Below are 15,292 nucleotides of genomic sequence, written 5' to 3'. Positions count from 1 at the left end.
GATCCCGGAGATGACAAAACAGCACTTTTCAAAGCGCTTGGGGTCAAACATAAAGCAAGGCACTCTCCAAGTGCCACACTCGGAATCTCATGATGCTGGAGCACTCCTCGTGCTCTAAACAGTTGCAAGGGTCAGGGGCCATGGCACCCTGCCCCTGGGAACAATAAACGCAGAAAGGAGCACAGGGCTGGTGGGTCCAGCTACAGGCCAGCACAAGGGGTGCAGATGATGGCAGTTTCTCCTAGTGACCATGCAGGTCACAGGTTAGCACAGCAGCAGCAGTCCAAGGTGGTTTCCTGGTGAGTTCATTCAGCAGCATCCTGTGTCCAGTTTCAGATCCCAAGAATGTTCACATTGTGGGGAAAATTCCCCTGTACTTATACTCATTTTTACAGTGTCTTTACAAAGGAAGAGAGAGGAGGTTCCAACCAGTTACAACTGGTTCTGGGAGAGCCTCCTCGCTCCTCCAGCACAGACTCCAAACATCAGTTGGGGGTAAATAACCCTATTGTGTGAGGCCAGGGCACAGCCTTTACAAATGCAGGTGTGCCCCGTCTCTCTCTCTTCTCTCAGCCCAGGAAGACTATTCAGTATGCAGATGCACCTCTGTGACACCTCCACCCTCCCTGTGTACAGGCTGTCTGAATAGTATGCACAAAGCCCCAACTGTCACTCTGCCCAGATGTGGATTGGAGTCAAGCTGCAAAACACCAGAGTCATAAGCACAGATATATGCTCACTTTCTAGAAGTGACATTTCTGTGATAGTAATAAAAAATACACCTACACCAGTAAGCAGCATTTATTATCACCATCACAACCATACCAAACATGCCTACGCTACCCCTCATAAATCAGACAATACCACCTACACATACAGCAGGGCATTTCTAATGTAATCCTATGAGGAGGCAGCACTCACAGCAGTGAGACACCAGTTAGGCTGTTTGTCACTACCAGGACAGGCCACATAACCTGGCACATGTCCTGCCTTCTACATACATAGCACCCTGCCCATAGGGCTAGCTAGGGCGTACCTTAGGGGTGACTTACATGTAGTAAAAGGGGAGTTCTGGGCCTGGCAAGTAAATTTAGATGCCAGGTCCCTGTGGCAGAAAACTGTGCACACAGGCCCTGCTCTAGCAGGACTGAGACAGGTTTGAAGGTCTACTTCAGTGGGAGGCACAAGCAGCGCTGCAGGCCCACTAGTAGTATTTAATTTACAGGCCCTGGGTATAGAGATACCACTGTACAAGGGACTTATAGGTAAATTAAATATGCCAATTAGGTATAAGCCAATCATACCAACTTTAGATGGGAAAGCACCTGCACTTTGGCACTGGTCAGCAGTGATAAAGTGCTCAGAGTCCTAGAGCCAACAGCGAGAGGTCAGAAAAACCAGGAGGAAGGAGGCAAAAAGACTGGGGATGACCCTGCGTAAGGGAAAAAGTCCAATAATCAGTAAATGTCGGTTTGTTTTGGCTAACTCCCAGTATCACATCTAAATCCCTAGCCAGCCCAGGGTAATAGATTTTCTTGGTAACCTCTAACATGACCACTCTGATTTCCACGTAATTTGTTGAAACAGATCTAACCCCTTTGTTCTTTAATCTGCATTTGCAAGGTATCAATAAGAAAAATCTGACAGTAAATGTTCAAAGGTTTATTGAACAGATCATATTCTTGTAATAAATACATGAGCTGTGATGATTAAGCAGAAGTAGCACACCACTGTAATGAGAATTATTAGAATTTTGAAAAATGCAAACAGTTCAACCATGTTAATTGCCAGTAATGTTACTGTTACTGTTCCTAGCAATCCCTAATACCTATACTAAAGAGAGCATAGCTGGAGTACCCTGTTGGGATGGTCTAAACTTCATACCTTACTATTATATGTCAGGAGGCGGTTCTCAGTGCATTCACAAATGCACTTTCTAAGTGAGCAGGTGATCTTCCTTCTCAGGATGAAGGTCAGAGTCAGCAAGGCTGCATCTCAGTCACAGTGGTTCAATGATAACCTCAGCATGAAGTTCTCCTCTCACCAAGTGCAGCAGGTATACTATTTATATAATAAAACACTGTCCTTATCACACTGTGGCAGCGGTGCCGAACAGCTTGTTAGTATGTCTAGAATTGGAGAGTTGTCTCCGAGGGGCACTGAAAATAAAACAAGGGCATTGCCTTCTGAAGGTATGACCCTAGAACTAAACGTGCAGACTACAGTGTGACAATGCTTACCAAGAATAAATGCATGTGTAGCAGATTCCTGTGTTAGAGGAAAATGTGTAAAAAGTCACCACTAGAAGAAGATGGCAAGTTAAAAAGGAAAAATTCTAACTAAGCACAGGTGGTACAATGACAGATCATCACTAGAACAATGTGGAAACTAATAAACGCTGCAAGAATAATCACCATGAAACAATAGTTGAATGGGGGCCAAAGGGTGGTCAGATAGGCAAAAATGATGACACAGAGAGAAAGTATTAAAATGGTAAAGCAAAAAGAAGTGTGAGGTGAATGGAATGAGAAAGCAAAGCAAGGAAGGATAATAGAATGCATATTAGAGGAAAAAGATGGAAAGCCAGAAGAGAAAAAATTAAAGAAAAAAGACAATGTGATGGTATGAAGGGGAGAAGGGAGGGTAAGATGATGTTGAAAATAATGACTGAAGCAAAAAAAGACGATAGAATAAGAATATGGAAATATGGAAAGAAAACATGATAGGAATATAAGGAAGAAAAGACAGAAAGAATGAGAGACAAAATGAAAGAATGAGCCGACAGAAAGATAGAAAAAAGAATGAATGGATAATGGAAAAAAGAAAGAATATAATGTAGCGAAGAAAGATGCATAGAAAAGATACAATAAAAGAAGAACATGAGGACAAAAGAAGATGAAAAGAAGCAAAGAATGAAAAAGATGGCAATACATGTTGTTAAACCTGGCATCCTTGGTGTGGTACCCCTAACGTTTTGCCTCTGCTTCCCAGGATGTTGAGGTGCACTGGCCTCTGTTTTTGCTGTTTTTGATACTCTGGGCACTTTAACACTGCTAACCAGCGCTAAAGTGCAGGTGCTCCTTTGTAAAAAGTATTTGTAATTTACATATTTGATTTACTAGTAAGTCCTTAGTAGAGTGCACTAGAGGTGCCCAGGGCCTGTAAATCAAATGCTACTAGTGGGCCTGCAGCAATAGTTGTGTCACCCACATTAGTAGCCCTGTACACTTGGCTCAAACCTGTCACTGCAGTGTCTATGTGTGCAGTTTTAAACTACCAATTTGACTTGGCAAGTGTACCTACATCCTGGGCCTAAACCTTCCCTTTTTATACATGTAAGACACCCCTAAGTTAGGCTATTAGCCCCAGGGGCAGGGTGCACTGTATGTTAAAGGTGGGACTTGTACTGATGTCTATTACTTGTCCTGACAGTGAAATACTGCTAAATTTAGTTTTCACTGTTACAAGGCCTATCTCTCTAATAGGTTAACATGGGGACTGCCTTTAAATATCATTAAAGTGCAGATACCCTTTGAGAGAAAATAGAAATATAGACTTTGGCATCTCCAAACTCACAATTTAAAAATACATCTTTTAGTGACGCTGGTTTTTAGTTTGTTAGTTTGAAAATGCCACTTTTAGAAAGTAGGCATTTTCTTGCTAAACCGTTCTGTGACTCTGCTTGTTTGTGGGTTCCCTGTCTGGGTCTGACAGTTGGGCTGTTTGCACCTCTCTCTAGACAGTGACACAAAGGGTGTAGCCTGCATATCCTGATCAGCCATCTGTGCTGGGAGGGAGGGAAGGAGTGGTCACTCACACCTGACAGGGCTGTGCCTGCCCTCACACAATGCAGTCTCCAACCCCCTGGGTTGTGTCTGGGGCCTGGCCTGGGCCAGGTTGGATCTTACAAACAAGAGTAACTTTCATTTGCAGTTTGTCAACTTCAAAGGCAGAAAGGAGTATAAGTAGTGGACTCAAAACTCCTGAAAATTAGACCACTTCTGGAATTAAGAGGAACCTCTTCCAAGGAGAAGAGCTGAAGAGCTGAGGAGAAGTGCTGCCCCTGCCTGTGACTGTGCTTTATTGGGCTATCCTCCAGTTGCTGCTTCTGCCTGTCAAAGGGGACAAAGACTGGACTTTGTTGTGCATACCTGCTTGAGAAGAATCTCCAAGGGCTTGAACTGAGCTTGCCTCCTGTTGTTGAAGTCTCAGCACCATCAAAGACTTCCCCTGCCAGCACCTGGACTCTCTGCTGAGACTTCTGCCCTGCCAAGGGATGTCCTATCCAGTTCTTGGTCCTTTGAAAGGTGAAGCTGTCAGTCCAAGACTGAAAATCCACGCACAGACTGCTGTGCGGGGAAATTTTTGATGCACCTTCCGAGAAGCGGCTGAGAAACGACACGCTGACACCTTTGCGGCTGAAATTGGCGCTCCACATGCATCGCGGCTAGGGGATCCATGCATCACGTCTGGAGAAACGATGTGCAACACCCACTTGTGGCTGCTGATAATGACCCAAACCCCATGCAGTGCAGTTTTCTAACACCTTGTGACTGGATTTTCCATGCATCGTCCCTGGGTGTCAAAGTCATCTCGACTTTGCATAGATTTGAGATGCCCTGTCCTGAAATCGATTCATAGCCCTCTTGAGAGGGACAAAAATGACGTATCGCCATCCCGACCAGAGAAGAAACGACGCACGGCCTCCCTTGCGAGGAAGGAATCAACACATCACATCGCTGCCTTTTCCTATTAATGCACGCCTGTGTGGCTTTATTTTTTACGCTAACCGGATACTTTGTGCAAAATCATCGTTTCCATTGTTTTCTATGGAGTAAGACTGTTATTCTTTTGAAAATTCATATATTGACTTGTTTATGTTGGATTTTTGTCATGTTGATCTTGTTTGATGTAGATAAATATTGCCTATTTTTCTAAACTGCTGAGGTGTCCATTTTGTGATGTTTTCAGTGTATTACTGTGTGTTTAGTACACATACATTACACATTGCTTCTGAGTTAAGCCCTGCCTGCTCGTGCCAAGCTACCAAGGAGGTGAGTGGGGGCTAAACAGATGTGTTTCTCCTTTGCCCTGACTAGAGTGATGGTCCTTGCTTGGACAGGGAGTAACCTGACTGCTAACCAAAGACCCCATTTCTAACACATGTAAATGCAGTTTAGACCAATTTCTTTTATGCTTTAAAATGCATAATTATACAGCATTTCATGCCATTTTTCAATAGAGGAACAATTCTCATTGGCTTATAAGGAAAATGTTAAAATCGCTCACTTAGTGTCGTTTTTTAGTGCCATGCAAAGTGGGGTATATTTTATTTTCCTGGCTACTTCCTTGCTCTTCTGTACTCTCTTTCCCTCTCCTCCTTGCCAACTGGATGGCTAGGTCATTTCCTCACTAACATCCCATTTTGAGCAAGATGAGTCCATTCACAGCCCTTTTGCTGATAGTCAATCTTTGTTTTTTCTTTGGAGAAATGCAAACCTAGTCCTCAGCCTCTTTGGAATAGTTTCCTGCATGTACAATTCGTGTTCGCGGCAGGCCCAGTCCACCCTTGGCCTCTTTTCATAATTATACATTACAGTAATGTATTTGAGTATCATAATTGCTTTAACATTACCAAAGGACACGCTTATGTTTGCTCGATTGCTCCGTGTACATCAAGGGGTGACTAGCAGGTCTGAACCTTCACTTTCCAAGCAATTATTGACGTGTGCATTGGTTCCATTCGACAAAGGCCATAACTCTTGAATGCTAAATTATAGCCTGGTAACAAAAACGTGATTGCCTATGTGCATGCGCTAAGTTAGCAACGTGTTGACTTAATTTCATTATTTTGCTTTCAAATAAATTGACGGTGCTTTGGCAACAATATTGAATTCTTAATTTTGCATATTTTCCTTTGAAATATTTTACTCTATTGATTATGCATTTGGTGTTTATGATGTCCCTTTTTCATATTAATGCTTTCAAAAGAATTTAACGTGTTTTGCTGCGTTTGGCTAGCAGCACTTTTTGTTGCTTACAATTACTTCCATGCAGTAAAACATTGTACCTGACTTATGTAAGGAATGGCCGTACTTTGAAGATAGAATGTTGTCTGGACGTTGATACATATGACATAGTTATACCAGCAGTATCTCAGAAGCCTAACTCATACTGACTATTGTGGAAAATGCGCTTTGTTTATGTCATCTCCAATACACTACTGAAAGTACCGAACATTGAATTAGCATGTGTAAAAGCAAAATTTATTTTGTGAATAATTGTGGTTGTATACACCTGTCTCTCAACCACTGACGCCGACATAGCAATCCTCTGGTCCTTTCTTGAATATTACATACAGCAAAACGCAGTGAATAGTGTAAGGTACAGGGAGTCAAAATGAACAACAATGGCTGTACAGTCTTTAAAAAACACTATTGTCAGAGCAGCCCAAAATCAATCTGTTTGAAAAAAAGGTACTTTTCATGGATATTAAAAGACAATGTGAAATGCGTTTTTCAAAGGAGTAACACGAGGGATTTATTGAAAATATTGAGCATGACATTGTTGCTTTTTTAATCTTAAAGTCGTTCAGGATGATAGATTGATACACACATCAGAGTGACAGAAATGCCTAAGCCATGAAATAAGATATCATGACAGACACGTTCCTATAAGATCATCCAGGCTGCTCATTGCCCATCTACTGCTTTGTGGTGGTTCCTACTTTGTGTATGTCCTTCCCCTGACATGCTCCCGCCAAGGGGCCTTCTGTGTTAGACCTTAAAACCTCGCACTCTTTAAATATTCACTTCTGGGTCAGTCCGTTCCATTCATCAGGAACCCTCCGAGTAAGCACGTACCATCACACATTTCTAGTTCAATGATCCCTTATCATTGTTTATACTCGAAAGTATTCCATTACGTCCTTCTCTGCTCCAAACACCACATTATTACACAGGTAGGTCTTCTCGCCCTCTCTGTTGATAGGAAACTCGATAAACCTTTAAATCCAGCCTCCGTATTTCCTTCATTCAGTGTCTTTTTCTAGGTGAATGTTTAGACAATATGTATGTCAATTCATCACAAGATTTTATGAACAAGGGAACGGATTCACTGCTGATTTGCATTTTACACTTACAATCCCACTGGAAATATGAAGTACAATTAGCCTGGGTGCAGATATCTCCTAAAAGCCAGTCAAAACTGATGGGCAGTTTCCAAGGTGAAGGTTTTAGAGAAGAGGTAGTACCACCAATTGTTTTGATCATGCTATAAGGGGATTGTAATCTGTATGCAAGGTGCTGGTTGGAAACGACAGTGTTGCATGAATAGGAGACAGCACATAGGCCAGACAAGGCGGACTGTTGGACTGCTGACTCTGAAGGGGGATTTGCAAACAGTTTCTCAATTTGTTCTGTTGATTTTTCACAGCATAAGTTGCTTTTTTTTATTCTGAGCAGAAGCAAAAATATTACGGGGGAAAGTGCAGCAGAGGTAGTCAAAGGAGAGTAGCTGTCAAGACCGAGCATTAATAAGTTGTCGGAAATGCAAGAGAGGAAATACCACAAAAAGAAGGCAGAAACAACTGAGCACTGACACCAGTGGGAAACCGTGCGATGAGTGGTGTCTAGACAGCGTAAACATTTTCCATCGCAATGTGTATCAGCAGATTGTTCCAGTTGGATAACTTGGTTGAAGAGCACAGAGGGGGCACACAGACAATGAAGACACCCACAGCACACATCAGGTCACCCTCGCAGTCTCTCAGCAGCACCCTGGATTTCTCCAGATAGGCAGGCTAGCGCTAGTTTTCACCCACTCACTACTTCCGACAAATCCTATTTCTGACACGTGTTGTTTGATTTAGGTTTTTATTTATAGATGGATGCAGTATGTGAGCGACGGGGTAGTATACAGAATACATTTACATGATGAGTGCTGTTGCATTGACTAAGCATGACGTCTTGCAATGCAGGTAACCTGTACGGTGCTTATTCTGCACAGTGGGCCACCTCAGTGTTTTGAAGCTTTGATTTTACATTGATGGTAGCAAGTGAGACAGCTAATTGTGTGAGTTCATTGTGTGATGAGGGCTGTAGAATGAGAGGGGAGAAGCAGACGGACTCTGGAGAACATTTTAGAGACTTCTTTATTTGCTTCGATTATTTATTAATAGCAGTAGTGAAGAACTTCCTTTGTCGTGCACTGCTTAATAAATGCGTGGACCATTGAGGGACACATTCAAGATGAAGTGACAAACGTAAACATTACGAAAAATATTGGTTCCTGTACGATTTGTAGTTTATTTCATTCCAGAGTATAACTACTAATGTTGATGTCATTATATTGTATAGTCAGACAATACGCAGCTATGTACACACACATAGGGGGTTATTACAACTTTGGAGGAGGTGTTAATCCGTCCCAAAAGTGACGGTAAAGTGACGGATATACCACCAGCCGTATTACGAGTCCATTATATCCTATGGAACTCGTAATACGGCTGGTGGTATATCCGTCACATTTGGGACGGATTAACACCTCCTCCAAAGTTGTAATAACCCCCATAGTGTTCACTGAGGCGTACCTGGACAGGCAGCAATTTGACGGTATTGGAGCCTAATGAGACAACTCACCCCACTTTTCCATGAGCAGCTCAACTGCTGTGACATTTGAAAGGGATCTAGGGCCAGATTTATCAAGGAGTTGCGTTGTCCTTGTGCCGCACAAGATGATGCAAGGCAGTACAGTTCCTTAATTCCGATTTACATAGCCACACAAGAGGTGATTTTTCGCTACCTTGTATGGTTTTGAAAAGAAATGTAATGCATCACCACTGTATGTGCTGAGTTATGATACATTTTAAGCTGGGAGGCTTTCCTTGGGTAGAGCGTGGATGTTCCTATGCATCCACCCATGGATTTGACGTAATTTCAGATTTTATAAGCCTGGGATTGTGTTAAATCAGTCTGTCTCTAATATGATGGTGTAACAAAATGTAAAATATTTTTTTTCTCCTCATTATTTTCTCATTCTCTGAGTGATCTATTAAACAGCACGTATAGAACAAGCATTTGCAATGTAATGGATCTCGAGTTTACTCGAGTTAAAGCTAATAGCGTTGTGAACTCCTAACCGGACTTTTCTTGCCACATAGACTGAAAAGTAAAACAGTTTCACATAAGCGAGCCGACGGATTCCCATGAGCACAAAGAAAACACGCTGAAGGAAACATAAGTTTGCTTGCAGTGAAACGTATTGGCAAAAGTGCAATTATCCATGCAACCGGCAAAAGTGCAAATATCCATGTAACAGGGTCAATGTCATGCAAAGCGCTCTACTACTACCTATGAAATAAAGAGAAAAAATAGTGCAGAAACCATATGGAAAACATGGAGCCTCCTATGTTTTCAGTGGTTGACCGGTGAGTTTGAGGCTGGCTAAACACCAGAAAAGGCAAGAGATATGGATGCCTTTCACTAATTAAATCAAGCTCATTTTAGAAGGCAAGCCCACAAACCAACCAAATTGATTGGCTTGATATGGGTGTGGTTAAAAGCCCACAGAGAGATTACACCAGGGATGGAGCGCTTTGCGCTCCACCCTAAAAAGGGTGAAGTTGACAGCATCATTTCATTTTTTTACGTAGATTGACTGAAATTCCAGAGTTTCTATCTGTGCGCTATTGAAATATTCTAATAATTTTATGTTGTGTGCTAAGCATGACTAGTACCTCCCCAAGTAGTCTTTAAAATATAGTTGCAACACAACAGGTTTTGCAGTAAAATGTTCATAAAAATTCACTAAAGTACAATATGTTGTTCGGACAGATAATAACATAATGGGGGTCATTCTGACCCCGGCGGTCATGGACCGCCGGGGCCAGGGTTGGAGGGAGCACCGGCAACAGGCTGGTGGTGCTCCACAGGGTATTCTGACCGCGGCGGTTCAGCCGCGGCCAGAAAGGGAAAACCGGCGGTCTCCCGCCGGTTTTCCGCTGCCCTGTAGAATCCTCCATGGCGACGCAGCTCGCTGCGCCGCCATGGGGATTCTGACACCCCATACCGCCATCCTGTTCCTGGCGGCAGAGCCGCCAGGAACAGGATGGCGGTATGGGGTGTCGTGGGGCCCCTGGGGGCCCCTGCAGTGCCCATGCCAATGGCATGGGCACTGCAGGGGCCCCCATAAGAGGGCCCCACTTTGTATTTCAGTGTCTGCTTTGCAGACACTGAAATACGCGACGGGTGCCACTGCACCCGTCGCACCTTCCCACTCCACCGGCTCAATTCTGAGCCGGCTTCCTCGTGGGAAGGGGGTTTTACACTGGGCTGGCGGGCGGCCTTTTGGCGGTCGCCCGCCAGCCCAGTGTAAAACTAAGAATAGCCGCAGCGGTCTTCCGACCGCGGTGCGGTATTCCGACCGCGGTGCGGTATTCTCGAGGGAGGAAGACTGGCGGGCGGCCTCCGCCGCCCACCAGACTTAGAATGAGGGCCAATGTCATTAAACAGTTTCACATGGCCGATCGTTTATCAAATGTATGTATGCATTTAATTTTCCATCCTTCTCATTTATGCAGATTCAAAGAATTACTGGGAAGGGGGAGGGTTGAGAAATCAAACGTTATATCAATCTCACAAACAAGTGCCTTGACAGCAGAACTAGATATATTCCAGGGCTCACACTGTAGTGTTTCTACTCACACAGAGCTTCCAGGATCAAAGAATATAACTGTTACACTGGTAAATGTTCAGGCCCTGACAGCAGTAGTGCTATCACATGAAGATTTTCCCATAGTGAGGAAGAAATGTATTCACACAACTTATGAAACTGCAGCTATACTAGCAAGTGCCCTTTGGCACCAAGCAATCAAAATAAGCAGTATGTCTTGTAAATTATGCATAAATATCAAACCCAAGTTGCAGACAGCAACCACAACCTTGACCTCGTTGTTAATAAAGTTTATATACACTTGTATGCCCTCACTACATATGCACTCAATCACCAACTACAACACAGATGTAGGCAGTGTTTGTTGCTAACAGTCACAACCTATAAACACATACAGATAATTAGCACACATGCCTGAGAGTGTGCACTTGGATTGAGACACAACCTGTGTACAGAAGTGCATTCTTAAAACAATACAAATGGCTCACAAACGTGTAAGAGCAATGGCTATTGTTCTGAGTGTACACCCCTCCAATTCATAGCTTATCCATCAGTCGCATGAATAAAGTTCAGAAACACTCAGTTGCAGGTTCTTGTCAGGAGCTCCAGGGCACACCTCCCTTGTCTTCTGTTTGGCCCTACATTCTGCACCATGCCTCCAAGTCTGGACACTGTGCATTGTATAATTTAGCATTATTCATAAAAACATGACTTTTGTATTTTCAGAGAACATTGCCAGTGCACCAGGCCCCCAATGACAGGAGGAGGAGGGGTCCAAGGCATGATCCAGCTACAGAGCGCTGTTAAAACACAATACTCTGTAGGTGGGATTTTGGACTGGATGTTTGAGGCGCATAGGTCATCTACGGTCCCTTCCCCTCACACAGGCACAATCCATTTTATTTAGCAGACATACTGTGCGTGCCTCAGGAAGCAAAGTACAACGGCTAAAATTTGGCTTTCAGGGTGCATATCAGTGCATCTCTGCACTCAATGAGAAGCCACACACAGCAGCAGGAGCAGGATCCCCAGCTCTGTCCCTGGTTCCTATAGAGCTGTGCTTCCAGTCCTATCAAGAAGGTAGGAGGGGGATTGAGGTGGGTTTTCTTCTTTTCAAACTTGCCCTTGCTGCCTTGGCTGACTCCTTGTTGGTAATTATGGCTTGGTGGTTCCAATATCCAGCATCAGATTCTTGTTCTGATGCAAAGGAAGCAAGGTAAGCAATACAAATGTTTCTGTGTTCATGTATGTATGTATTTTTGAGTGTGCTTGTGAGCTTGTGAGTGATTGAAAGTGATTGCGATTGAGCACAAACGTGTGAGAATCCGAGTTTGAGTGTATGAATAAGTGAAAGTGAGTACAAAGGAGTGAGTGTAGTAGAGTGAGTACATTATAAGGAGTGAGTGATTAGGATTGTAAGAGGGAGTGGAAGTGAGTCAGAGGGTGTACCTAGCAATGGTGCAGTAGATGCAGCTGCACTGGGGCCCAGGGTCAGTGAGTGTGAAAGGTTGAGTGTGTGTAAGAGTCTATGGGGGTCATTCCAACCCTGGCGGTCGGTGATAAAGCGGCGGCCAAGCCGCCAACAGGCAGGCGGTCCAAAAAATGGAATTCTGACCCTGGCGGAAACCGCCAACACAGGCCGCCACTTTAACACTCCGACCGCCACGGCGGGACAGACAAACAGCGCGGCGGACACCGCCAACAGGCAGGCGGCAGACAATGTACCGCCCACCCTATCACAACTCACCAATCCGCCACCTTTTCCGGGGCAAACACGGCGGAAACAGACTATGAACGGGAAAACGCTCACCTCTACACACTCCACGAGGAAGGAGGACAGCATGGAACCCGAATTAAACATCCTACCAGCTATTGCCTACCTGCTCATCTACCAGGAGTACGAACGCCGGCGCAGACGACAACGGTGAGTACTGCACCTACGACACAGGGGAGGGGGGAGGGGGGAGGAGGAAAGCTTACGGGCACACACATGCGCCATACACCCACCCCCCACCCCAAATACCTACACCCCAATGCAGAGCAACAAGTCAGAGTGACACCCCCCAGACCCACCGGAATAATGCAAAGACACAATTAAAATGATCTATAAAATATATGTATAAATAGCTCCATTGAAGGTATGGGAAATATGCAATATGAAAGATACAAAATAAGGAATGAACATATTCAAAAATATATACATAGGCAATAAGTCCTGCCCATTCTGTCAAAGTTCCATAGTCCGTGGGCCAATGTGCACAAACACATGGGCAAAGCCCACACAGGAGACCAGATACCATTGGAGAGAACACTGCTGGGGCATCAGATGATAAAACTACAGGCACCTCAGGGGGAAGGGAAGGGGGGGCACCTCAGCCACATGAGTCCACGACGCCAGATCCACGAGGGGCCTCCATGCCCACTGTCCCATCCTGGGGAGTGCAAAGCCACAGTCTCACAAGTCTCTACAGTGGGTGGCTTGCCCACTGTGCCATCCTGGGGAGTGCAAAGCGACAGTCTCTCAAGTCTCTACAGTGTGTGGCTTGCCCACTGTTCTATCCTGGGAAGTGCCAAGCCACAGTCCATCAGATGGATTACCGACTCCACTTTTAATGGAGGAGGCATGGTGCCCAGAGTGCTTCGTGAAGCCCTGCTCGACACAGAACCGGCACTGTCAATGGGCCAGCGGTGCTTGAGACGGCGTTGCCCAGCGGAGCGGTGCTTGAAAGGAAGGGCCCAGCAGAGCGGTGCAGAGACGGTGGGGCCCAGCGGAGCGGTGCTTGAAAGGAAGGGCCCAGCGGAGCGGTGCTTGAGATGAAGGGCCCAGCGGAGCGGTGCTTGAAAGGAAGGGCCCAGCGGAGCGGTGCTTGAGAGGAAGGGCCCAGCTGAGCGGTGCTTGAGAGGAAGGGCCCAGCGGAGCGGTGCATGAGATGAAAGGCCCAGCGGAGCGGTGCTTGAAAGGAAGGGCCCAGCGGAGCGGTGCTTGAGAGGAAGGGCCCAGCAGAGCGGTGCTTGAGAGGAAGGGCCCAGCGGAGCGGTGCTTGAGATGAAGGGCCCAGCGGAGCGGTGCTTGAGAGGAAGGGCCCAGCGGAGCGGTGCTTGAGACGGCGTTGGCCAGCGGAGCGGTGCTTGAGATGAAGGGCCCAGCGGAGCGGTGCTTGACAGGAAGGGCCCAGCGGAGCGGTGCTTGACAGGAAGGGCCCAGCGGAGCGGTGCTAGAGATGAAGGGCCCAGCGGAGCGGTTCTTGTCACGGCGGGCCCCTGTTTAGCGGTTCTTGTCACGGCGGGCCCTGTTCAGCGGTGCTTCTCACAGCGGGCCCCTGTTCAGCAGTTCTTGTCACGGCGGGCCCCTGTTCAGCAGTGCTTCTCACGGCGGGGCCCTGTTCAGCGGTTCTTCTCACGGCGGGGCCCTGTTCAGCGGTGCTTCTCACGGCGGGGCCCTGTTCAGCGGCTTTTCTCACAGCGGGCCCCTGTTCAGCGGTTCTTGTCACGGCGGGCCCCTGTTCAGCGGTGCTTCTCACGGCGGGCCCCTGTTCAGCGGTTCTTGTCACGGCGGGCCCCTGTTCAGCAGTGCTTCTCACGGCGGGGCCCTGTTCAGCGGTTCTTCTCACGGCGGGGCCCTGTTCGGCAGTTCTTCTCACGGCGGGCCCCTGTTCAGCGGTTCTTGTCACGCCGGGCCCCTGTTCAGCGGAGCTTCTCACGGCGGGGCCCCGTTCAGCGGTTCTTCTCACAGCGGGCCCCTGTTCAGCGGTTCTTGTCACGGCGGGCCCCTGTTCAGCAGTGCTTCTCACGGCGGGGCCCTGTTCAGCAGTGCTTCTCCCGGCGGGGCCCTGTTCAGCGGTGCTTGTCCTGTGTTTCTTGGGAGCCAGACCTGGCCAAGACTTCCCGCTCAGTCGCCATCCGACCTTGCGGTCGCGGGGCCCTCCTGTGATGGAGTCCTGGGCCCGTGGGTGTCGTCCGTCACAACCGGAATGGGGCTGGTGGGGCCCTCCTGGGCAGCTCGCCTGCTGCCTGACTTCTCCGCCCTGCTGCCCTTGCCCTCCTTCGCTGAAGCTCTGTGGCCCTTGCCTCCCTTTGATGATGTGGCAGGTGACGGGGCAAGGCTACTGTCCTTGGTGGCAGCCGTCTCAGGCTTGTCGCGCCGGCCCTTCGTTTTTTTTGTCCTCTTCCCAGGGGGTGGTCTGGCTGTCCCCTTGCTGCTGGCCGATGTTCCTGCCCTAGGAGCTGGTGGACTCCAATAGCCCTGCACTATGGTCACAGTAGATGCAGGGCTGGTGGTGGCTGAGGTGCTTTTTTTACTCTTACCAGATGGAGGGGGTGGGTCAGTGGTTGGAACGAGGTCAAGGTTGGAAAGGGAAAGCACTTTGGAAGGACAGGGACGGGTAGGTGTAGTGGGTATGGGAGTGGAGGAAGAGGATGTGGCTGTAGGAGAGTCAAGTGTGCTGTCTTTGGGTGCAGGTGCTTGTGACGGAGGCTGTCGTGAAGTGGATGGCTGTTGGGTGGGTGGCTGCCTGCGTTTGTGTGGTTTGGAAGAGGGGGTGACAGACACACTGGGAGAGGACACAGGGGACGTGTAAATGGCAGTGGGGGTGGTGACTGCACGTGTGCGGACTGTAATGGA

This window comes from Pleurodeles waltl, chromosome 12 (genome assembly GCF_031143425.1).
Source record: "Pleurodeles waltl isolate 20211129_DDA chromosome 12, aPleWal1.hap1.20221129, whole genome shotgun sequence".
NCBI classification, from domain to species: domain Eukaryota; kingdom Metazoa; phylum Chordata; class Amphibia; order Caudata; family Salamandridae; genus Pleurodeles; species Pleurodeles waltl.
This window is presented reverse-complemented; position numbering follows the sequence as displayed.